This window comes from Triticum urartu, chromosome 1A, assembly GCF_056163025.1.
Source record: "Triticum urartu cultivar PI428250 chromosome 1A, HENAU_Tu73, whole genome shotgun sequence".
Taxonomy (NCBI): domain Eukaryota; kingdom Viridiplantae; phylum Streptophyta; class Magnoliopsida; order Poales; family Poaceae; genus Triticum; species Triticum urartu.
The window spans coordinates 125,150,220-125,177,296 of record NC_141873.1 but is presented as its reverse complement, the minus strand read 5'-3'; the positions used below and the strand labels follow the sequence as shown (position 1 = coordinate 125,177,296).

Genomic DNA, 27,077 nt, shown 5'->3' with positions numbered 1-27,077 from the left:
TTAGTGAACATCAACCTTCAGCGTGTTGGCGATCTCATGCAGGAGTTCCTCTGCACTTCTTTTCCTTCTTTTGGTGTGGAGCTGTCCACTCCTGGTACTTGTGCAAGCTGCCGGTGAAATCGGTGAACAGCGCGTCGATTCCGATCTCTTTGAGCCAGTACTCATATTCAGCATAAGGGTCTTGATGGAAGTTGAAGTGCAGGAATGAGTTCTCATTTCTGAATGTGTATGGTGTTGGAGTTGTGTCGAATATAGTGTACAAGGTAGGTTACAGTTGGACTTGTAGTTGTATTGTGTTTAGATAGGATATGGAGTTGTGTCCTAGTAGGACACTTGTATCCTAGGCCTCTCTTATATAGCGGGGGTAGACACACGATGTAACCTATGCCAACATAATAGCACGGGCACGCGGGGGAGCCGGCGGCGTGTGCTGGCGCCCGAGCGGCCAGGGTGCGGTATTGTGACGGTGTCATGGGGAGGAGCGCCCGTAGTCATGCCCCGGGGATGTAGCCATATCGGTGAACCTCGTTAACAAATCTCGGTGTCGTGCCTCGTGTGATTGCTTGGTCCTCGGTAAATCGACGGAGCGCCTCGGATTTATTTTAACAAATGGTATCATGAGCTAGGTTGTTCGGAGGTTGCGGTTGTTGATTTAGAGGTGGAGCAGAATTCGTTGAGAGGATCGTTACTGAACGTCGGTCGGTTGATGCTCGGCGAGGAAATTCTGCAACGGATTAGAAGCAATCGGAAACATGTGGCTCTAGGCGAGATGTGTTTTGCATGCAGCCGGCGGCGTGTTCTGTGCGAAGGCTTTCGGCGAGATCGGTTGAATCCGATGGGGACGCGTGCAAGCAGCGCAGGGCGAGGCAGCTGGTCGGATCGGATCAGGTGGCTGTAGCGGATCGATTCAGCGGATCACACACACATGGCGTGACATGTTAGGGCAGCGATGCAGGTGCGTATGCAACCCGGGCAGCGGGCGGAGCAAGGCGTGTCTCGGAATTGTGCAAGCGTGCAGGGGTGGCGGCGTCTCAATCGATCTAGATCGATTCGAAGGCAAGGCAGACATCAGGACGTGCAACGACGGATGAGGCTGCTTCGGCCCAGCTAGCAGGCCGAGCAAGGCCGGCTGGTGGGCTGGCAGCGCTGCAGGCAAGCGTGATAGGCGTTGGGGCCGGTTGTGCAGGTTGTGGCATCGTGGGCAAGGAGCTGTGCAAGCCGACCAAGACGTGGCATGGTGTTGCTGCGTTGTGTTGTTGATTCCGAAGGAATCGAGACAGTTCAGAGACACGTGGAAACGGCAAAGCAAGAGATTTGTTGGATGAAAAAAATGAAGCTACGTAACAGGCTAAGGCTAGTCATCGGGAGGAAGAGAGTAGGAAGCCTAATGGACCTTCAGCCTACAGGAGCATATGGTGGAGTTGGAGATTTTTGATCTTTTGATCTTCACGGTTAAGTGCGTACAGGAAGGCTTATCGTGGTGGATTTTGGCTTTATTTCTTTGTACACATGATGTGTATTGGGATGATAGCGTGAGGGTTTGTGGTGTGTGGTGAGGTTAGCGACGTGCGTATAAGGCTCGAAGCATGAGTCTGGAGCGCATCGTGCGGGATCATGCATACACAGGGCGTCAAGCAATGCATGGATATGTGCGGGCGGACACGACGCAGGGTGGAGTATGGTTGCAGTTGGATATTTTCGGCTGGGTCGGACTGGACTGTCTGACAGATCGACGAGGATGTCGGTCAAAGCAGAAGACGGCGGTGATTTCAGCGACGACGACATAAGAGCGTGATGCTGATGGTGGCTGACTTCTGGGGCGTGGAAACATGTGGTGCAGGCCTGAGGGCTTGTGCGGCTTCGACAGACTATGTCGCAGGGTTGATTCAAGACGGTGCACATGAGAGCTTGGAGTTGACAGGGCCTGGGAGGGTGGCACGTACAACCACCATGGAGTCATGTCGAAGGTGGAGTAGGAGTCTAATGGATGACTTCACTCTGAGCTGATGGAGGGGCTACGGCGTAAGTTAACGGAGAGTCGAAGCTTATTTCAGCGGGATAGCGAGAGACACGTGGATCGGACTGGGTACCAGTGGTCTGATGGAGACGTGATACTCGGCATCGGTCGGTGATGATCGATGGTTCTCTACAGTGGGAGTTGAGACAGTGGGGGCTAGCTACCCGGGAGACTCGACCAGGACAACAGAGGCTCGACGCGGTGATAGCGGCGAGGCGTGCGATAAGCACGGGACACAGCGACAGGCCAAGGCACTGGTGGTCAGACATGTGGTTAGACAAAGTGTGCAAGGGTGCTGAAGCAGTGTTGACGAGTACCAGATTCAAGTTGGTGACTGGGTCTATCGGTGCTAGTTGATGGACAAGAGTTGACCGTGGAGAATCTGAGAAAGTGGTGGAAAGTCTAAAATTGTCAAAAGCTGAGAGAGTACATGGCGGGTTATTCTGTGGTGTTCAGTGCACATGGCAAAGTGCGGATGACAGGGCAGAAGGAGGCGAAGTGCTATAGAGATGGGACATGTCAGAGACTATCTGGAAGAAGGGTGAGACAACTGCGAACTTGACTCGGGGTGACACAGGGCGACGGTGAAATTCTTTCAAGTTTCAGACAGATGGGCAAGAAAGAGCGGTGATGCTGAGTTCAGGTAACTCTTATTTGTGGCGTCCAATACGTGAGTTGTTCACTTTCACGCAGACAATGATCGATGTGTGATGGTGTTGGACGGATACTCCGAAAGTTGGGAGCACAAAGTAGAGTAACGAGAAACTTAATTTTGCTCGAGTGTTGACTGTGAAGAAGACGAGAAGGGACTACAGTTGCAGGTGGAGTCATATGGAGTCTGGGAGTAGCAGCGGTGCTCATGGCGTATCTCAAGTCCAATGTACATGGAAATTTGACGCATAGACGAATCCAAGGTGGTGGAGAATATTCGCCAAGGTGGAGTTTGTTGGAGTTGTGTCGAATATAGTGTACAAGGTAGGTTACAGTTGGACTTGTAGTTGTATTATGTTTAGATAGGATATGGAGTTGTGTCCTAGTAGGACACTTGTATCTTAGGCCTCTCTTATATAGCGGGGGTAGACACACGATGTAACCTATGCCAACATAATAGCACGGGCACGCGGGGGAGCCGGCGGCGTGTGCTGGCACCCGAGCGGCCAGGGTGCGGTATTGTGACGGTGTCATGGGGAGGAGCGCCCGTAGTCATGCCTCGGGGATGTAGCCATATCGGTGAACCTCGTTAACAAATCTCGGTGTCGTGCCTCGTGTGATTGCTTGGTCTTCGGTAAATCGACGGAGCGCCTCGCATTTATTCTAACATATGGATGCACCTACAATGCCACCATGATTCAGCATGGTACTGCCATCTAAGACCTGACATATGTATATATGTACATGTATAACAGAGAGAAATGTGTTGCTCACCTGAAGATTCAGAGCGTGTGCCCGTGCCACAAGATCGGTTGCAGGGCCTAGATGGTTATTCATTGGGGGGATAATTGTATCCTTCCATGGCCCAATCCCAATTACATACTTCCTTATGAACGCGAGATAGCCATTCGAAGTTATCTCATAGTATGACTGCAGGTTATAGATGATCTTTGAAAACTAGGAGTTTTCGGGTGATGAACTTGGTAGAAAAGAAATAGTGCTTACTGCTGATCTTACCTGGTTGGTATCTTGAGTTGGAACTGTGGTGTCGTATATTAGAAGCAGTTTTGGAGCATTTGTCATGTTTGAGATGTAAATTAGTGAAGTTGGAGCAAAGGATTGGATGAATAGTGGCTTCTTGAGCCAATCTTTAGACATATATTTGCCTTTGTAGCCATACTTGAGAAGCGTCCCAACAAACTTGTCCTCAAACTTCTTGCCACCTGACCACTTGACCTGCATGTTTATTTAGTAATCATATTGTGGAAAAAAGTCAAAAAATAGGTAGATATTAAAGTTGGTTCATTCTTAAGTAAACAAAGTGTCCTCAGGAGTTGGTCAGGTTGAAATCACCTACATGCTGGTTGATGAATATAGGATTCTTGATCTCTGGGTATATTCCGACCACCCTATCAGCATGAAGTGCAATCAAAATAAACTCATCAAATGTAAGAATATTGTACTTCCCTGCAATATAGTAGGAGAACATTATTAGCAGTTGCAAAGGGAAAAGGGATTATATATATTTATAGGGACATTTAAATAGCAATTTATACAAATCCAGGCATCCATATTATACTGTATTTTATTTCATTAGTGATGAGATGTGAGCAGTATTTATGAAAGCAGAATGCAATATGAAAAAGCGAGAGATAGAGAAGACAAAAGTTATACAATTATACTGTTGATCCCTGAAATTGTAGCGCTGTTTCACCCTCAGTGATTTCAGTTCTCTTAAAGTAAAATCCACTGGAAGCAAGAAGAACTCCAAAAGTCAAAGTAGATTCACAGCCAAAAATGTCAGAAATAGCAAGAGCAAGAAAAGAAGCTTGAGACATGGTGTCGCATACCGATAAACCACCCAGTCAACTTAAATCCCTGGACATCATAGGTTCTCTTCCTGCCAGCAAACTCGGTACGGTTTGCGATGTCCGTCGTGGCATCCAGGATTACATCATGGAAACATATCAGATGTCCGTCCTTTGATGCAAGTATATCAGTCTCTATGAAGTCAGCACCTTCCTCGATTGCCCTCTGCCATAAACAATGCATATGTATATTCAGGTTTGCATTAAGATATTGGATTTCAGTCTTCAGAGAATCTCCATCAGTATAATAACAGGCTAATAGTCTGGGCATGATCTTCGGGATATTGCTTCAACATACACCTCCTTTCATTACGGTTGGGTATGTGAATGTGCTGCCCTAAAATTATAGTACTACTAATCGTGTACGTGCACGCACATCCAGTTTGACCGTAATATTATTTCCAACATTAACTACAATTAGTGTTTATTCCAAGATTAATTGCATTTAATACAATTAATGTCATTTTTTAATTAAGATTAACACAACTAATATGTTTCAAAATTATTGATGATGTGATGGATACATCATTGGATCAGCGTGAGACGTTGGATATATGTGGTTGGATGGCTCTGATCATTTGGATTCACCGAACTCGTGCTTTTATAAGTACTAGTAGAATGCCCGTGCGTTGCCACGGGCTCTTGAAATATTTCACACATACAAACAATATAACACAAACACAATTATTTAATAACGGAAGTCCATTATTGCAATGTAATTGGATAACATAAAAGAAAAAATAACGAGATGTCCATGTAACAACTGAGTGATGTTCCAACTGAACATCTATTATAAAACTATTAATATCTAGATGATGCACTTAAGAAATTCTTTCATAATATCAGGAAAGTTTCCTCTAGCCTCATTCCCACGATGTTTTAGTAAGTATAATAAAAAATGCTTCCTTAATTCATTCCCATCCTGCAGAAACAAGACATGTAGTTAGTATGACAATTTCACGCCGAAGGTCTTAAAACATGTAACGCACAATACTCACCGCGCAAATCGGCTTCACCAATTCTTTACCGTTCCACCAGAGCATTAAATAAAAAATAAAATAGCCAGACACATTCCTGAAAAAATTTAATTTAATAATATAAAAAATATAGTGATAACAAAAGTAAATACTCTTGTTATGAATTCATTACCCGTTTACACTCGTTGGAACACCAAACGAAAATAAACGTTGCCATTTAGATATATCATAATTCCAACCAGTTATCTTTATTTCGAGTGCTTCTTTGAAATCCCTTGCAAAAATTTTTAATTTCAGTGAATGCCTCAAGTTTTTATCCTCTGACGATTGTGATGTTTGAATAGGATCCATAATATATAGACGACGTGCCTCTTTGTCGATGACGTACAATATGTATCGGCCGATGGATGCATAGGGAAGATAAATCTACAAGTGGAGTTATTAGAAACAACAACAAACCATCATAACGATGGACAAAATATTTTATTTACCTTATTGCAAGATGAGATGTCGTTCTCCATTCTAGGCCAGCTATCAAATAATGTTGCCAATGTCTGGATAGTTTCCTTCTCACAAAACTTCTGACCTCGTGTTGACTCTAGCATCATGGACTAAGTAAAAGAAGAAATATTGTTTAAACATGTTGATACTAATGGCACATAGAATGAAGAGTTACGATAACTTACACAAAATCGTAGATCCATGTAGTGTATAGGAGGGTCTGTGAACAATACTCCCTCATCACATGCCAGCATACGCACGGCAGTGTTGAAGCAATCATTGTCCATAGGCCGCTCCATCTTAAGTATGCACTGAAGTTTATTAAGACTTAAGCTCATTGGATCGGGTGTGCAGCTCCGGACCCATACCTTCCTGTAATTTGGATGGTAAGAAGAACAATAATATACATCCGCACATTAAATATTGATACATGATGCTTACTCCAAACACCCGGCATCATCGATCGACATGATGTACTTGCAGAGGTCGGCAAGTATTTGACGTTGGTCCATGGGAATAATAGTGACTGGGGCAGGACGTTTTTCTTCGACTACGTCAGGAGGATTATCCAGGATCTCGAAATCAGAATTAGCTAAAGTTTCTTCGCTGACAGGTTTATGGTATATGGGACATCCTTTTAGCAAATTAAGCTCTGAATCAAGCAAAATGACTGCTAATTTTTGACGAAAATGTTTCATATCCTTCTAAAAAAAATTATACAAAAAGTTATATAATATTTTCAGATAAAATAACGAAATAATGTATAAAAATGAAATACCTGGGTGAACTGGTCTGACAGTCCATGTGATGTCCAATATTCCATGTAATTTAGCATAAACAACCCACATGATACGCTATAATATTTGGTAAGTGTGCTTTAGAATATCACACAGATGAATCAAATAAACAAACATTTTAACAATTTCTTACCCATCGGTTTTGTATTGCCTCCTGAATTTGCTCTTCAACCGTCCATTCTGTAACATTGAGATCGGGCCACTTATCACCTCTGATAAACTCCGGACTCTGCTCTGCAAGTTTCAGCCATTTCTCAAGCCCCCGTAACTATCATATGAGAAATGTTAGGGATGAAGTCAAACAAAACATATGTTAAGATGAGTAAAAAAATAGATAGTTACCGTAGTAGCAAGGTCATTGCGTTTGACATTCTCACCAAGTGAGTCCAATACTTGGATCTCTCGTTTTTTGGCATTGGCGACTGCTAGATACCAATGGTAGCACGGCATGTTTATCGGAATGAATAACTGGTGTAAATATCATACAAATCACAATCACAATTAGACATAATTATTAATAAATCATTAGACATAAGAACTAAATAAAAAAATCCATAAATATATGCATGGATATGAAGACAACAACTAACCATATCTTGCTGTAGATAATTATTAACATGACGCACAATGCAACGATATTTTGATGGGTCGATGTCTCTTTCACCGTCTTCTTTTATCTGTCCAGATACAAACGTGCTAATAATGTGTACCTTTTCACCCGCTCTGTCTTGTAGATGGTCGTGAGCAAGGATGCAATATATGTAAGCATTTATCACCTGTAAACAACATTTAGGATATATATTTATATTTTATGATATTATATATTGTTCATATTATTGATTACAAAGTTTGTGCAATTGATTTTACACCATCATGTAAGAACATATCATTTTTTATAGGGCATTTCAAATCGTCGGTTGCTAACAAGACATCTTCAATGTCCACGAACTGGGTATCCTTGCGGGCACACTTTATTGATTCGATGACTGTAATATCTCTAGGGGTACAAACATAGTCTGTCAAATTCATAAAAAGTGAGACAACTTAGTTAAAAAAATGAGCCAAATTAGTTGAATACAAAAGGCAATGTCACAAAAATAAGATCGATAATAATATAAACATATACCTAGTGGGATAACACGCAAATTAGCATCCTTTTTTGGTTTGTTATGAGATATAACCTCTTCGACGTTATTATGTTGTGAATATCCGGCCCCTTCCTTCGAGTTGCATCTGAAACCTCCATGTATTCTTTCTGTGCATCTCCAATGTCCATTTCCATGTCTCCTATATTCTGATTAAACAAGAATATAAAATAGACCATTCATATTATCATCTATAATATACATACATAGTAAGGTTAGCTATATGCACCTCTTCTCGTGGTGTTTCAGTGTGGACTGTCACCGTTACATCAGTGCGTATGTCGGAACCCATCACTTTATATCTATGCTGAAATATAAATAGGATTTTTATATGCATCATATAATAAAAAACAAAACAATCTAAATAAAGAATAAAAAGTTTAGGAAAAAATATAAACAGAAAAAAAATCAGAGATAAAGGAAAAGAAAATAAACAAAAAACACATCAATTATATATTTGTGTAATATAAGTTGAACAATTTTTTAATATATATTTCAAATTTTTTGTTTTATACAATTAACAAATTTAAAAAACACAGTGTTTATATATTCACTTAACATTTTACAATAAATGTTGAACAATTTTGTAATGGACGATGAACTTTTCGAAAAAACATGAACATTTCCTTAATACCGTTGAACACTTTTGTGACATGCATTGAACTCTGTATATTATAATAAAAATCAAACATTATAAATAAAGAATAAAAGAGTATAGGGAAAAAAAATTTAAACATAACAAAAATAAAAAAAGAGATAAAGGAAAATAAAATAAACATAAAAATGCAATGATTATATATTTTTGTAATATAAGTTGAACAATTTTTTAATACATATTTCGAATTTTTGTAATATACAGTTACCAAATTTAAAAAACACAATGATTATATATTCATTGAACATTTTATAATAACAATTTTGTAATAGATGATGAACTGTTTTAAAAAACCATGAACATTTCATTAATACTATTGAACACTTTTGTGACATGCAACGAACGCTGTATATTATAATTAAAAAAATTAGTGTAACTAAAAAATAAAAAAGAATAGGAAATAAAATATAAACAGAAACCCAAAAAAGTAAAGAGAAAAAGGAAAAGAAAACAGCAAAAAAAACGCCATGCCCGCCACGACGGGCCTGTTGCGCGGCCCGCCAGCACGGCCCACCTGGCACGCAGGCCTCTAGGGCGGCATCAGAACTAAAATGACGCGCCGTCGCCCGTTCCCCTTCCCCCGCCGCATTCTACCTAACATACCTTATCCTCTCGTCTCGCTCACTCTCTCATCTCCTCTCGTCTCACTCACACAAACCCTCTCGCCCTTTCCCCTCCCCCCGCCGCATCGCCGCCCGCGTCGACGAGCAGGAAGACCCACTCTCCCGCCCTCCGGCCACCGCATCGGTCTCCTGCATCCACTGACCTTGGGGCTTCCTGCTGTGGACTGCGCGACCGAGCGCGACGGACGGGGCGCGCTTCCTGGAGCACCTGCGGGTGATGGATGCGGTCCCGTTCCGGTCGGATCCACGGCGGCGCTACTCTCCGGTGATGTCGCAGCTGGATCCGCAGCGACGCATCACTATCTGCAATGACACAACTCCGGTAAGCCACTACCCATGCCTCACAAATCCATTCAACGCGGGCTGCTCAGATCCGCCCCCTCCTCGTCTTCTTAGCCACTGAACTCATTCTCTGTTCTCTCTGTGCCGCGGCGCCATGAGCAAACCTCACATGCACGGCGAGGACGATGACTGCTTGCCGACGCTGCTGCCCTCGGCAAGGAGGGATGTCATGCACATGCACTTAGCACAGATCCACGGCGGCGCTCCTCTCCGGCGATGTCGCAGGTGGATCCGAGGAGTTGCGTCCAGATCTGCAACGCCACAGCTCCGGTACGACACTCCCCATGGCAGATCCGCCCCCTCCTAGTCTTCTTCGAATGTTTCTAGCGTGCTGATGTGGTTCTCTATTCTATTTGTGGCGCGGGGCGGTGACCAAACCTCGCATGCACGGTGAGGACGACGACTGCTTGCCGACGCCGTCGCCCTCGGCGAGGAGGGATGACATGCACAAGCACTCAGCACGATGTGCGCCGACCGACGTGCCGCGGGGACACAGCCACCTCAACCAATGGCGCATCTGACCACCCCTCCACATCCCCACCGCTCCAGCCAGCCGGCCACAGGACATCACTCTGTGCCCGCCTCATGCTGCTGCACCCCTCGGCAGCAACTCCCTCTCAGCAACAGCTAGCTCGCACGGATCCCGCTTATCTGATGGTAAGCAAATTAATCCTTAATCTGTGGCAGCATCTCTGCATCCTTAGATCTATTTTATAGGTTTTGTGCAGATGTTGAACTGAATATTGAGCATTTTAGTTTCCATATGTTTGTGTAGATGCTTGCTAGATGTTAGCTAGGGTTTCTGCTGATGTTTGCTAGATGTTTGCTAGGGTTTTTGGAGATGTTTGCTAGAACCTTGAGCATTATTATAGGGTTTGTGCAGATGTTTGCTACAACTTTGAGCATTTTTTTTCAATATGTTGCAGACCGTCTTGCTGTGCATGACGGATAACAGAAGACATTGACCTTTTATAGAAGGGGTACAGTTGTGCGCCTTTCATGCACCTGTTGCTAGGTTTGGTGTATTTTTTTACTTAACTTTCTGAGAAATCCTTTCTTGGTCAGTTTCTTATCATCGGTAATGCTTTCGGATTAAAATAAGAAGCGCATAGCTCTTGCACTTTATCTAAAAACTATGTTATCTAATACCCTAAGATGTTCAGAAAACAAGTCATGAACCAATGGAGGTTAAACTATCTTAGATTGTGGTGTGGCATGTAATTAGCTTATGCAGAATCAATTGCTTTGATTTGAATTTATGCAAATTTACCAAATTATCACAAAAGTACACTCCCAAGAAAAGTTATCACCTGAGCAGGCATTATTTGGCATGCATATCTCAAAGTAACATGTTTAATGATTTCCTATTATTAGCCACTGCTATTACGAACCAGACCCACTTGTGAAGGCCACATTAACATTTGCAGGAGCAGCACTGGCACCTATTGCCCTGCTGTACTGATGCGGGCCAGAGCGAACTGGGATGCATGTGGTGATGAGAGGATGTATATGTCAGCTCCCTCACCTTCAACATGTCGATTATATGTGAGGGCTTCTTCTTATTTTTCCTTCTCCAATTTTAGTTTTTATTATCCATGTGGAAAAAGATTTTAGGTTGTGTCCTCTCTTTTCATTAGTGCTCAGCCATGTCCTCTTGCAATTCAAAGTTATCCATATTGACAGCTCCTATTATTAATGTGGGTGCTTTACTCTTCATATTTTGATGCCTATGCATTTTACTGGAAATGTAGTATGGAGGACAATAATTCTTCATGGGAAAGTAACCGTAGTAGAACTAAGCTTAGGATAACCTATTTTTATGTGTGCTTTATTTTTAATTTCTAGCAGTGTATAATTGTTGTTTGTGAATTTTAGGATTGAATTAAACTAAACCCAAACAGATTAGCCCCTGATTTTAATTTTCTAGCAGCGTATAATTGAGGGACTGTTATCTTTCAATGCAAGCTTGCCTATCATTTTATTAGCAATTATTATGTATGTGTTTTTGTTTTTTTGTTTTTGATGATGTCACTTTTAGTTAGTAGCATATTATGCAGTTACCATAGCATGGTTAGCAAACTTAAACGGGCGTTCGACTACTTCGTTTACTATTATACATGCCTTCACAAATAAATACGAGCTCTTAACTATTCCACTCAATCATGTAGTGACTTAGCACAAACATGAACTGCTATGAGGTGTGCTAAGTTTGATACTTCTTAAAACAGTGGTTGTCACCGGATGTTTGGCCGATTAATTGTAGATGGAACTATTGTGGGATCTGGATCATGTTTTTTAATTGTTTTAGCTAAGTCACTACTATTTTAATTAAGGTAGTTATGGATAATTAGTTCACACATATTAAATTGATATGATCCATCCCATGCCGCGGCAGATATTGGGGCGGCCTCACCGGTCCTCTCCACCCCCACCAGCAGCTCGGCCATCTCCACTCCCCCTGCCGCATGGTCGCGCGCGTCGACCGTGTGACTCCGCCCACAGACGACATACCTGTGCGGCCAGGGGATCCGACGAGCTGTGTGCAGCGCGACCAACGGGTAACGGCCGCAGCGAGCTCAATGAAACGGGATCGGGTGCTCGGTCCAGTCCAGTTCCCGTCGCATCCGCGGCGGTGTTTGTCTCCTCGATCTGCATCGCCAGTAGCTCCGGTACGTCGCCCCCCTTCTTGATCCCGCCCCTCTCGTCCTCTTCTTCTTCCTTTCTATAATGGTTTGATGTGGTTCCTCTTTCCTGATGAGCCAAGGCGCCGTGACCCGGCCTCACAGCCACGGGAAGGAGAGACGACTCCCCAACTCCGCGGCATGGTGTGGTTGGCCAGTTCGTCACCAAGTCCCCAACGCTGTCACCAGCCGGACCTACTACGGTGCTAAGATGAGTCTTCCTCTATAAAAGCTTCTGTTCAAATTATAATGGATCTATTATTCTAACCAGCAAGCAATTTAAGTAGCAAGTTCGTTTCTCGATTGTTAGTTGTATCATTGTCTGCCAACACTGACACTAATTGACAGACAACCATGACCATCAATTAATTTTTTTTAGTTTCCAACTATTTTTCCAGCCAAGGCTCAATATATACTCTGCTATGAAACTTACCTACGACCATGACTTGACTCTTGGTTGTGAATTCTAAATGGAGAACATGCAGCCAATCTTTTTGAATGAATTTGCTCATGATTTGTCTGGTTATTGTTCACTATGGGTGCATGGCTATTTTTGGGTTTGAGCCTTAGGCATGCAACAATGCCTAATATCTGTATTGTCTTGTTGACTACATAATCCGAAATCATTCATCAATTTTGATCCTAAATCTTATCACAATACTTTTGATACAACAAAAATTATTTCAACTTGCCATGTGGAAAATCAAGTAAGAGCATATCCATGTGTATGTTTCCTATGAATGGTACGGGATTTGCAAACTTATAAGGTATTAGATGTTTGACAAATATTTTTAACCAAAATTGTTTGAATTATTTGTTCTGATATGGCTGTTTGACTGATTGCAATGTTGTTTGTTTGTAGTTTTTTTCAAGTGTGTGAGCATAGATTTACATTTTGTACACCGGTGCAATGCACAGGGCTTTTATTACATGAAAGGACTTATTATTATGACTGTCATAATATTAAGATTTTCATAAGTGTTTGTTTATTTGTTTGTTCTCTGCCATGTTAAGAATTGCATGCATGCTTTTTTTGCTATATAATGTGCTTCAGAAAATCACGTGTTCAGAATTGCATGCATAATTTTGTAGGTGAACATACAAAAAATGCAAGATAAATCATACTTTTGATAGTATATCTCAACCAAACATGATCCTAGTATAACAACCATTACACTTTTAGAGAATATAAAGATCTAGAATTGTTCGTACCTAGAGGAACTCGCCTTAAAGATGCTCCTTGCTTACACAAGGTACTCCTTGGGAAATTTTCGTCCAGGTCAGCTGTTGTGATGGCCGAAGGAAGAGCAAGGAGGGGGAGGAGGGATGGCAGAGAAGGTTAACATATATAGGTAGGACATCCGGAGAATAACTGGGTAGCAGATCATGGTTGAATATAGTTCTACCATATATAAAAATGTTTTCTACCATATATACCATTTTTGATGGTGCAGATCTCTTTTCTTTTTCCATCAAATGCACACCTGTTAATAAATAAGCAAATAACTAAATAATCATAATTGTCTAAAGAATTAAATTATTGTATTAATTAAATAAAAAGATTTTCATTGCTTGCATGCCAAATTTAGCTACAGCAAACAAAAATCACAGCATGCACACTAATCATCTTCATGCTTAGCTATTTTTGTATGATTTAACAGTTTGTACTAATACTTCATTCAATAATTTGGTAGTAATGTACAGTCTCATTATACTTGTTGCAGTTGTAATATCTGAGAGACCACACAAGTTCGATGAATGCTGTCAATTCCAGACTATCCATGGTTTCCCAATGCCAAAGGTAACCAATACTAATTGTGGATTTATGGAATCAACTTTTTATTTTAGCGTTGATGTTGATCAGTACGAATTGACGTTATATTTACCTATAGTTATTTTTGCCAAATATAATTCATGACTTTATGGATCTTTTGACATATCGTGGATGGACTTTACTATTTAGGGCTGCTTGTGTGTTAATGTGGGAGTTGTAGGATTTATACAAGTATATTAAGCTATAAATCTGCTACGTACTATACATGGAATAAAACTTACATTCACTGCTATGATTCAGCATTTCGTGTGAGCCTAGGACCACATACAACAACTGAATATTGCAGCAAGTTGAGAAATCTTGGCCTACCTAGCAACCTAGAAATATTTGCAACAAAAAGGCACCAAATGTCTATCTTCTGCCACCTAGAGATCCCCAAGACCACCTGAACTTTCAATCAAATGGATGATTAATCACTACAAATCGACATTAGCTCCCCCCAAAAAGTACAAACCAAACTGTGACTTGAGAGGGAGATAAACAGATCGAGTTTAGTCATGGTCCCACATATTCCAAGTTTTCCTTGCTATTGTTATTTCGATTTGTGCACACAAATAATCAGGAAATAACTGTCATAGACAGAGGAATTAGCAGGGAGGAAGACATAGAGGAATAGTACAGGCTACACAGTATATTCTCTGAACCACAAGATAGAGCACAACGAGCTTCCTCTTCCCAGCGCCAAAGCCACCAACCCCTCTGCATCCTCTGTGAGGAGAGCAGAGCACAGCCGGCAGCACGACAACACGCATGCTTCACGCCCTTACACGAAACCCATCTCCATGCTCGCGCGCAGTCGTGCCACTACACACCAAGGCACCAACTGCGTACAGCAGGCCAGCCGCGCGCTCCTGCCATATGCTCTCTGACCGCGCCGCCGATAGAGCAAAGCCTGTCCGAGGAAATGGCTGAATTTATCTTCACCTGCACCATGAAGCGTGGCTAAGACCTACTCTCGACCCGGATGCTCTACCCAATACCTCGGCTTCTTGCTCGTTCTCTTCTTCCTTATAGTATTCCTGCACATCTCAAATTCCTAGCGTGGCAGAGGTCAAAACAAAGGGCGAGGGAGAGGCGCATGGTACCGGCAAGCGAGTGGAATATGATAATGGAGGAAGAAGGATAACTCCTGATGCGCCACCCCCGCCCCATCAACGACCGCTCGTCGACGTCCAAGACAATAATGATCCATATCTAACCCACGTCCGCCTCCACATCCTTCTTCGGTTTGCCATAAGCGACCTGAGCGGTGGGGGCGAGAGTTAGTTGTGGTTGGAGGCGCTGGAAACTAGTGGGGGTTTTTAGGGAAAGAGCAGCGATCGGGAGAGGGGCACGGGGATCTAATCGGGAAGATCGGCAATGGGAGTGATCCTCGAAAGAATTTTTCGTGAATTGATCTTCTAACGGCGGGGGAATATGACATCCGCTTTGTACATCTTCGAGGAAAATGACAGTAGGTGCAGAAACAGTTGGAGGCACAATGCTGCCGCCGAAGGATGTAAATATCCTGTGCACACACATGCATTTGCCTAGTATGTGAAAAACATTAAACTCTGGCTGCTCATCTCATCTAGCGTCAAGCCCTATTACCCCTGTCCAGCTTCCCAAATGGAGCTACATGCTCATTCATGGCAGACAACCGAATGATTCGTTCATGACGTTGCAACAAAATCAATTAATAATCCAACAATATGGTAATAAAACCAAACTTCAATAATACCAAAACACCATAAAGTTTGAATAGGTTGATAATACCAAAACATCCTAATCTTTTTGAACATACGTCTATAGAGGACCCCACAAACTTATTATCTAATTATTCATATCAAAAAAAATTATCAAAACGATCCATAACAAATCTGAAGTATAGGAAAACATTCTTGGCATATCTGCATGCATCAGTCCATCTTCAGTTGCTTAAAACCCTCAGGGCCGCTCTAATCTCTGGCGGGATGTTTGCAGCAGCTTCATTGTCTTTGAACAGTAACATGTGGACCGTAGCTTGGTGTCTGAGCTGTATAGGATCCTAGGAAAGGTGCAAAAACTCAAATCATTTAATAAACTAGTTGGATATTAATTAGCACACATCAACTAATCATTTATGTATTTACGGTAGTGTTCATCCAGCCCATGCTACGCAAACGACTAATCTAGTGAGCCATCTCATGTAGCACAAAGAAGCCGGAGTGTTTGCTGCGACAAAATAAATAAATATTAAACATTATAACGGTATGCATCTTATGTATGCGATCAATTTAGTATATTACCGACGAGCAGCACAGGACATGGTATCTTGTTCCCAATCCATGATTTGGTTATTCCAACCAGCGATCCTAGTCTGCAACACAGTGTTGAATTCTTCCTTCAGCAGTGTGATTTCCTTCCTCATCAATATGTTATGAGTGCTATCTTCAGGATCAAACGTGTTGAAGGATGGATCCATCACGACAACCCTCCTCCTCAACCGGTTGACTACAAGTAACCCGTACGATGAATCCGAAAGTTTCAACGGTAGTAGATACTGTGGCAGGTCGACACATGTCAACTGCTATTATAATAAGTAAAACTAACTTTAAGAATGAGAGTCTCTTACAATTATAGAGTTGAACACATCATATTTAGGAAGAGGCTGGACCACAACATAGTTAATCAGCGTCGTGATGCGCTCTCCTTGAGTCATCCAGGAGTACCTCAGGGCCTGTGACTGAGCATGAAACTGCAAGTCGAAATAATGTTTGCTCCCAACCCAGTTAGTGCCTGCGGTCCTCTCTAATTCAGCGCTCGCAAGCTTACGTACAACAAGGTTGAAGCATTCGGGATGAAGTTTTTTATGAAAAAAAGGGTGTCCTGGATCATTCGGAGGCTGATGTCGATCTGGTACGGCCGGGAGCTTCTTATCCATGTTAAGCTGAAAAAAATGCCCAACAAAAGACATCAATGGTCATCTTCTAGTTTAACTTTGTCTATACTAACCTATAAACCGAATTCATGTTTAGATTGCATGACATTGCACGAGGTCAGATTGTCCTCACCTAGATGTACCTACACGTATCAAATCTAGAACCTTAATTCATGGGCTTTGCATGTCATTGTTCATGTAGCGTCGGATTCAACTAAAAAACTTATACATGTACCTATGAATGTTTTAAGATTGCCCATCTAGCTATCTTTCCTTGCTGTGTAAAAGAGTTTTCCAACATTATTTGTATATAGTAAAAGAATGTATAATAAGACAACTTACTTTAATGTATCTTGGTCTCGAATGCCCATGATAAAGTGAAATATGTATTGGAGTGCATCTTCCACGGCATGCATTGGTGGGGGCAAAACATCCATGGGTCCAGGCACATCCTCCTGGGGACCGGGAACATCCTCCTGGGCCACAAACGCACCCTCTTCGGGTGCGTGTGCAGCGTTCCCAATGATCGTCTCCATTGCATAGAAAATTAGTTCCTTAGTTCTCGATCGGACATTGCTGATGGGATATATGTGAACTTGGGTGGGTGGTTAAATAGTAGGCAGATGGAGTTTATCATTTTGTTGCCGTGACATCTAATAAATTGGAGAGTTGATATTGCCTTCCAAATGATCAACGTCGTTTAATTAAAGCAGTTATTCATTTCCATGTATAACATATTATAACTTGTGGACGGATCTGATCTTTCTCCCAGTATCAGATAATATATTCCCGATTACATTATTTCAGCCCACTTTGTTTGTGAATACAACAGAAAAGGAAATAAAAGAAACTTCCTTTTCCTCCTCCCCGTGGTCGTCTGTATGTACAAGCATTATATCTTTATTAGGGTAATCATATCTCTAGATTTAATACAATCTTATTTTTCTATCACAGGCAAATGAAATATTTAATTTATTAACTCATATTGATCTATACACCGAAGGATTGCAACGGAGTGCGTCTGCTAATAAATCAGAGAAGATGTAAAAGATCCAAACATGCTTAAAACAATTTTGTTTCTTTAGTATTTATTTAAGTTACAAAATAGTTTTTACTATGTATACAATTTTCGCATATAAAAAATGCAATAGATACAATCTGTGATTTGTCTATTAAAATATTAAAGTTGTAAAAGTGAAATTATAATGTTTTTTTGTTCACTTATTTTCTCACTGAAAAATAATGCTTTGGCCTTTTTATGTCACTTGTTTGGTTGACTGTATATAAACTCATTGTAGTTATCTTTTGATGTTTTGATCTGGCAGCTTTTATTATACATCCCGTTCGACTGCATATGAACTCACTTTACAAGAAATTCGACATGAAGCTATTATAATACATCCCGTTAGACTGGTATGAGATTTTTTCTTCTTTCTGGAACTCATCGTGCTGATGGTAACATGGGAATTCCTTGATACTAATGTATCGTATTACATATTTCTGTTTTCAGTGTAAATGTGTTCATTTACCAACCTAACCTTGGTGAATCTACAATCAGGGGCAGCCATGCCTTCTCATGTAAGAGTAAGATCCACAACATTTTAATAACTTGAGTCCATTACAAATCTACAATCAGGGGCAACCTTGATACCTATTGAGATGCATATGCATATTTTTTCGTCCTCTTATTCAGTCATTAGTGCCTCCTTTATTTTATTGTTATTTAACGTGATAGGTAGGTATATATGGCTATTATGTTTAGAGAAAGTTCATCCATACAACACAAATGTTTTATTCTACCATCCAACACCACCCCCCCCCCCCCACAAATTTGAAAATGTTGGTAACGTATACTGTTTGTCGAAAAATGATGTCACCATCTTGTACTTTATATATTCAATAAGAAAGCACTTTGGAAGGGGCTTATGTTGGTTACTCTAATCAGGAACACATACAATTTAATCAGCTGGTTATTAGAGACATCATGAGCATGACAGAGATATGTGGATCATGTGCGAACTTGAAGATCAAAGGCAATTGAAGGTACGCCCATTATATCCAGCATGTTTTTAAATTGGCTATTCCATAAATTGCATGTGAGGATGGCCGCCAATGTAAACCTCGTATTGTATAGCAGTGCATGTATGGATGGAGTTATACGATACGAGTTAGTATATGATGTGAGGCATGACTGTAAACCTCGCATGCCGGCTGAACCTGCCATGGTCCATTACAAAATGCCACCGGTTCACCTGGAGCAACAAACCCGCTCCTGTGGCCACGAGTGTTATAGTACAAAATATACATAGAAGTCAAAATTAATAGATAGAACCAAAACAAGCAGACAACGTTGAAGCAAAAAGGAAGCTAGAGGGATCCATCAAATCCTTTATTCACTGTAATCCAATACATTATTCATATTGCCAAAAACATAAATCTCAATTTGATCCCTACCAAAGTTCTATTAGCTTATTATATTTGCGACATATGAGTATGCATCAGTCCGGAGTCATTCATCCAAAAACCTCAAGGACGCTGTAATTTCAGCTGGGATGTTTCCAGCTGCTTCATTGCCTTTGATCATCAGCATCTGGACCAGCAAGTGCTTTCTGAGCTGTATTGAATCCTAGAAAACATAAACAAAAATTTAATAACTCGTTGAAAAAATAATTGCACAACAGACATACATGATAGGAAGAACATAAAATTATAATTAACATAGCTATGGGAGACATAAACTTGTTAGATATGCACGTACCGAAGTCCTGGACATGTTATGCCCGCGAGTATCATCTTGGTGAGCCATCTCCTATAGGACTTTCAATCCAGAATCTAGGCTGTGACCAAAATTCTACATATATTAAAACCTATAGCTGTGTGGCTATAATATGCATGACCAATTTAAAAAATTACCGCGGGGCTGTAATAAATGTATGATCTTGTGGCCAATCCACGAGATGGGGATTCAAACAAGGCCTCCCTTGTTGCAACACACTGCCGAATTCTTGCAAAACTATACGGGCTTCCTTCTTAAGTTCCTTCTCATGAAAGTCCTCTGAGCCTAAGAATGACTCATTGGAATGATCAATCAGGAGAGTCCTCCTATTTTCAATATTAACTGCAAGGAGGCCATAGGAGGAATCCACCAAATACAATGGCAATAGGTACTGCAATAGGTATACAAAGTTAATGGTGAACAGATAGTATACAAACCAATTGTTAAGAATGTAAATCCTTACAATGGACGGGGTCATGAGCACGTCGTATTTCGGCAAAGGCCGTACAATGACATTGTTAATCAACAAGTTGGTGCGTTCAGCTTGGCTTAAGCCAGTCTGAATCAGCACCCGTGCTAGGCGATGGAATCGCAAATCAAACGTATGCGTGGAGCCAACAAAGTCTGTTCCTGCATTCCTCTGTATCGCGTCGCTAGTAAGCTTACGCACTGCAAGATCGAAGCAGTTCGGATTGACCCATGTATCACCTCGCATGGTGTCTTGGATAGTCCGTAGGCTTAACTCGATAACGAATGGACGAGGGCTCCTTATCCATATTGTGCTGCAAACAAGACAGCATGATAGCAAATCTGTTAGAAAAATAAAGGTATCAAAATAATGTAATACTTCAATGTGTGGGCAAATAATAGTACATTTTTTTCCAAACTTTAGTAAGGTCTGAAATGTATGTATATTCTAATTGGAATCGTAGTGTCAATTCAGGATAGGAGTGCTATTTATTGAGATAACCAAATATATTCTGACATGTTCGGATGCAATGTATTGCTATAGTATTACAGTTATGAACTAATGTGTAGATGACACATGTATCATGCAACAGTACGCGTTGCAATGTACTACCGTTCATAAAAATATTGTACTTTAAAATAACGTGGGGTGGATGGTCCTATAATGGGGTAATGTAAAAGGATAATATTACAACATGGCCATTTATTTGCAACCACTACGTTAGATCTTAAGAACCTTATGTATTTAGAAAGGATAGCATGAACTTTCAGTAAATGCATGCAACAAATTATAATGGTAGTGATCTGCAGCTAATTAAAGTATAGATGAAGTTTAGTGCTGCCAGAACAAACTCTAATTCCTCCTCGTCTGAGGAATCCATGACGTAGTTGTAGATGTACTCGACTGCGTCATCCACTCCATCAAAAATCAGCATTGCAGCCATTACCGCGGGCAGAAAGTCGTCTTAGCACCAGGATGAGCGAGTGAGGGGGCATTAGACAATGGTGGACTCACAGTCGGGCCATATATATGATAGTCAGAGGGGACTTGTCCTTCTAAAAGGTCGGTGAGGCATTAGCATTGGATTGGAAGGTGCCGATATCATTCCATCCGTGCATGTATCCATTATAAAACCTTGCATCTAAACGGAAAAGCATTTATTCTTATTCCATACTACAATGGGCAAATAAATAAATGCCGATTATAATTCTATTATATACGTCTCCCTTTCCAGATCGGAACAAGCAGGATTTAACTTTCCTTATAAGCAAATCCGACTAAGGGAAAATTAATGGCCAAAATGGGAAACCCATTGAACGTATGGTAGGCCACACCGTTAGATTGGATACTACATTGTATTGGAAACTTTAAGTAATCGTTGTCATGTACTCGGAAGGTGGCCCATATCCTTCCATAATTACAAGTTGCCATAACAAAAACTGTAGACATGATGATATGATCCATAGGCGCCTGTGTGTTGCAACGGGGTACATATAACATAATATAACCTATACCATGTGGAATAATCTATATCTTTACCCTTAATTGAATTATGATACTACAGCCCACTTCTTTTACATGTATTGATCCATATTCTTAACGCACGGGTATATCTCCATGGAGAGAAAATTTTGAGTTATAAAACCTTGTTTTTGCCGATGCACGTCTAGATGTGTTTTAAGTAGTATATATTGCACATCTAAATCACATGTAATTGGTGTGGGTAGCGTTTTCATTTGGTTTTATGTTTGAGTGCCTCGTATGAACGTGGAATAACTAAGACACATCTAGTTAAGCCCTACAGATACACATAGGAAGCCTTCTACAAAGAAATATTCCTGCAAATTATGTCTATAGTTTAATTGATCAATAAAATACAGCTGTAGTGAGTCTAGTCACAATATGATAGTGCATGAAACACCGCACATTGGCCTTTTATTACCGCAAGTCTTTGAAGATCAAGTAAGAGTTTATAATGATCACAGTCATGAGAAACGTAAAAGTCGTAAAGGTAAAAATGAAGCAACTATTGTTTGGTATATATATTCCAACTTCAACATAATCTTTATATGTGCGCCGTTCGCGAACCATCGTGTTAGGATCGATAAGGCATAAATGGAGGAGGGATAAGAAAGGGAGAACATGGACCAGAGGACTCGGGCGGATGGGGCCAAACATGCGTCGGCGGAGGCGTGGGTGCGCGTGTTGTTATCCCAGGATCATGCCTGTGTTGGGATCGCACGAGGGGAAGAGGACTTAGTCAGTTATTCTAATAAAAAAAACTACTGCGTGCGTCTGCTGTTTCCTTTCCTGGCTTGTGTGAAAAAAGGAATGGTGGGGGAGAGACGGACAAAGGACGATGGCGTAAGACGAAATACTGAACACTGCGTATTATGAAGGTATATATATGTATAATACATTAATCATAATGCCAAAATGATAATTCTCAATTCGATCCATAACAAAACTGTAGAAGCCATTTATTTGCGACATTTGAATATGCATCAGTACATAGTCAGTCGTCCAAAACCCTCAAGGATGCTCTAATTTCGACTGTGATAGTTCTGACGTCCATTGTTCCTACCTTGGACAACACGATTGACGTAAGCACGTGTTTCATCAAGTGTCGTCAGGCTGGCTTCATGGATATCTACGATAACAATCAGTGTTATATAGTAGTGAAATAGTATTACAGAAAAAATATATTGAAAACAATTTTAAAATAGAACGCAGCCCCTACCTTGTAGATAATGATGATCATCATTAATGTTGGGAGAGAAGAAGAATGTGCTCTCCCTCATAGTTTGCAAGCAACGCTGCCTCTGATTTACCTGTATGTAAGTTATAGCAAACTTCTCGAACAGGTTGTCAGTGCATTGCAAATGCCAGAAGTTAGGCCCAACGTGCTCTTCATGTACACGTAAGAAAATTATTTGTCGTCTACAAACAAATACAAATGTGAGTAGCATTGCAACAATAGAATTACAAAAAGAAGCATATGATGATCTCATATTATAATTAGCGCTTACTGAAAGTTCATGAGGCCAATCTCGAGGGAAGGGACGCGGCGCCTATATATTGAATCCCACATAAATTCTATCTGACCAACATGAAAAAATGGTTGGTTACGGCGTCGTATATAAATTGATGAATGGTTTTATTTCACATAATGCTCCAGGTGGTTCATCTGGGAGGATCAAGTTTTTTTACCTTATTATTTTCTATGTTCAGACCCTTGGCTATTTCCTGATGGCATATAAACCTTGACTGTTTAATATTGCATGGAACCTATTAGATTCAAGTGTCATAACTACCTTATGTTTGTGTCACTTTTTGCATGAGATGCTGTTTTGGGGCTGGAAAATGGAGATCCTATGAAGTTGTGAGCTGCAAACTCGATGCGCTTGCCAGATGCTGCTGCTGATGACACCGTCCCCAAGGGCCGTCACTGAGATACTTGCAAAATTATAGGCAAAATAGATGCCTGTTGCCACTTGATGACTACACTTAAACCAGCAATGAGATGATTCACCACCTGCAATCATTTGGGGCTGTCAAATAGAGTAAAACAGGTATGCCCTCGGCAAACATTCATGAATGATTTTATTTCCCATTCAAAACGGTGGTTCATCTGGGAGGATGACATTATTCTTTTATAGGTCCAGACTGTAGTTGGACTCAATCATTTTCAACCATCTGATGCTCACCTAGGCATAGAAACATTGACTATTTCCTGTTGGCATAGAAACATTAACTATTGCATGTCACCTAACCTCCAGATGCTACTGCTGATGACACCGTCCGCGACGGCCGGCGCCAGCCCCAAACTCCTGTCAGTTATGTGCACGAAAACTGAGTTCCTTGCAATACTGAAACCGGCAATGAGATGATTCACGACCTGCACGATTTTCGGGCTGATAAAATGAGAGCAAGAGGTATGGCCTCGGCATATAATCCAGTTAGCTGTAATTCTACAATTCTGCATAGAACGGTGACGGAATATGTATTTTTTAATTACAGGTTCTCAAATCTTACACAGTATGACCACGGTACCGATCCGAGATCACAATGTCAGATTTTGTGCAGTATGACCACGGTACCGATCAAAGACGAAGATTTGTAAGAGTAGTATTTGTAAAGGTTATAATACATAAACGCCCAACCTGATTTTGCAATCGCCACTACGGCGGCAACTGGATCACACGCAGATCCGCTGAACAGTGACGGATCGGCGCCGGAAGATCTTTCGTCCCACCTCTCGGACGGCGGCGGCGCCGGGATAAAACTTCACCCTGTGAAGGAGACCTACGGTATGAGCGCTTGTGGCGGCGGACAAGGGTTTCAGGGTTTGTGACGGCGGTCAAGGGTTTGAGGGGCGTGGACGAATGACCGCGACTCGCAATGGCATCGAGGGCACGACGATTTTCTGGTCCTAGGGGTCCTGTTTCAGATCGATCAATTGTCATTTCGTAGGTTAACCGTGTTAGATCGTTTTAGGTCTTTTTTCTATCTGTGAACCGGCGCGGTTCAGTATGGGCGTAGTTGTATTTTGATGTTTTTTTTACCGGTTGGGCGGTAAGTTGCGGGGAGACGGTGGAAAGCGGGAGGTGGGACGAAGTACCAAAAAAACCAAGGGAGGTGGGACGAAATTTAACCGACGAAGACTACCAACTGCTCTATTAGGAGTAGAGATATAATATAAATAAATAGTACATAATATTAATATAATAAATAAATAGTAACAAGTAGATTATAACCTTCTTGGTTATTGTCGATTATTAGCGTAAATAATCAATTCTGATGTAAAAAAAAGCATAAATAATCAATACAGCTGAATTTGACGTGACACTAGAAAATATCAATCTAAATCTGATCCAGCATAGAAGGAAGGACAGATAATTGCATGAGTAATTTGCTGGTTACCAAATATGCCGCAGCTGTCTCTTCGGGTATTTCGCCATTGGAACCCCTGTGGGCAATGTTGTAAGGTCTGGATGTCTGTAGTGGCTTCTTCTTGTGGTTTACATCCAGCTGACCGTGTCGACGCGCAGCTGGGTTGGCATCGGATCCTCCGAGGAACATGAGCACAAGGACAATGACGGAGGCGTGCCCTGTCAGAGAATGCATTCAGTTTACAGGATCTTGAAACTAAGTAGTATTAGTACTAAAGAGTCTGACGAACTAATTTGATACAGAATCCATCTTTGTCATATGAAGTTACGCTACTCCAAGATTCAAAATAGTAAGATCATCAAATTCAGATCAAGTCGAGCTTAGCTTATGTCAAAGATTAAAATTCAGATCAAGTCGAGATTAAAAGCATACATCGGCGCTAACTTACATCAAATCTATGCACTATTCTACGGAGTATGAGAGAGAGAGAGAGAGAAGCCATGGTGTGGTACTTACAGAGGGAAACCATGGTGCTTCTGCAGTTCTGCTGCCTCCCTCTTTTGCTTCCTTCTCCTTCTATCGGAGTAGCCGCCTCCACCTATCGGAGGCGAAGCTATTTGGATTTGGATTTGGACATGGCGTGAGCTTCTACCCCTGCATTTCTGCTGCTTGTTTGATTTTCGGAAGGAGATGAAGTCAGACTGGAGTTGGAAGTCCACTGGACAAACAGGGTGACTGGCTGTCCCGTGCCTGTCGCAGAGTTCGGTATAGCAGGGTTGCCAGGGTATCGGCAAGTTTGCTGTCAGTCAACGATTTCAGCGGTCAACGCATCTGTTGAGAATATGCTGCGTACTCCCTGTACTTCTAGCTTTTGTCTTAAGTCAAAGTTTTGTAATTTTGACCAATTATATACAAAAGAGTAATAACATATATGACATCAAATTAATATATTATGAAAGTACATTTCAAAATAGATCTAGTAATATTAATTTAGTGTCATAAATGTTAGTACTTTTTTCTATAAAGTTAAGATGTTAGTACTTTGATCTAAGACAAAAGCTAGAAGTACACTTATTCACGGACGGAGGGAGTATATCTGTGCTGCCTTCGTCTGGGTTCGTCTCGGTTTATTAGTCCCATCGTATTTAAGGTTAAAAGTTGACCACATATTTTACTATCAAAATATTAAAACATGTCATAAAAAGTTATATCATTAGATCTTATTTGAATATAGGTTTATTATTATTATTTTTGCTACATATAATTTATATTTTATTAGTTCAAATTATAATCAAAATATGACCTAAAACTCGAGGAGGACTAGCAAATCAAGACGGAGATAGTAGTTTCAAGATGTTGTAGGTGTGCACAAAATGATTCTGAGTTCCACACATACTATATGTTTCAACACATACTTACAGAAGTAAAAATGCAAAGATAAAATTCTGTGTGACCTGAACGCATAAGAAACATCCTTTGTCTATGGTGTCTGCTACGCGTGAGTGTTGACCGGACAATGACAAAGAAAAGCCAGCAATTAACGTAACTAACCTCAAGAACATCACAACTACAAATCTCATGTAAAAAAAATTATGATAGCCACTTCAGTCGATTTTCCTTTTCTACACGTAATCAATTTTCCTTTTGATTGCAGCAAAGTCCCCAAGCCTCAACTTGTTGGCACCATTCTTTAGTTATGACTTTGAGACCAGGTAGCCTTTTGCCCCGTGGCTGAAACCACATATTTAACCTTTTTGAGAAAGTTCAGCACAAAGTGACTGTTTGCAGAAAACTTTAACACGATTTTGACCTTATTTTTACAACGCTAATGTTGATGGCGTTGTTGATGCACTATGCAATACTAATGTCATTGGTGTTGCTCACATGTGCAACGCCAAGCGTTCTCTCTCACTGCATGCTACTCCCTCCGTAAACTAATATAAGAGCAT

At 41.1% G+C, this 27,077-nt stretch overlaps 1 pseudogene; it reads right to left on the bottom strand.

Moving 5' to 3' along the window:
- On the bottom strand, positions 1–25,861 carry LOC125551863 (glycerophosphodiester phosphodiesterase GDPD6-like; annotated as a pseudogene).
- Positions 25,862–27,077: the final 1,216 nt, after the last annotated feature.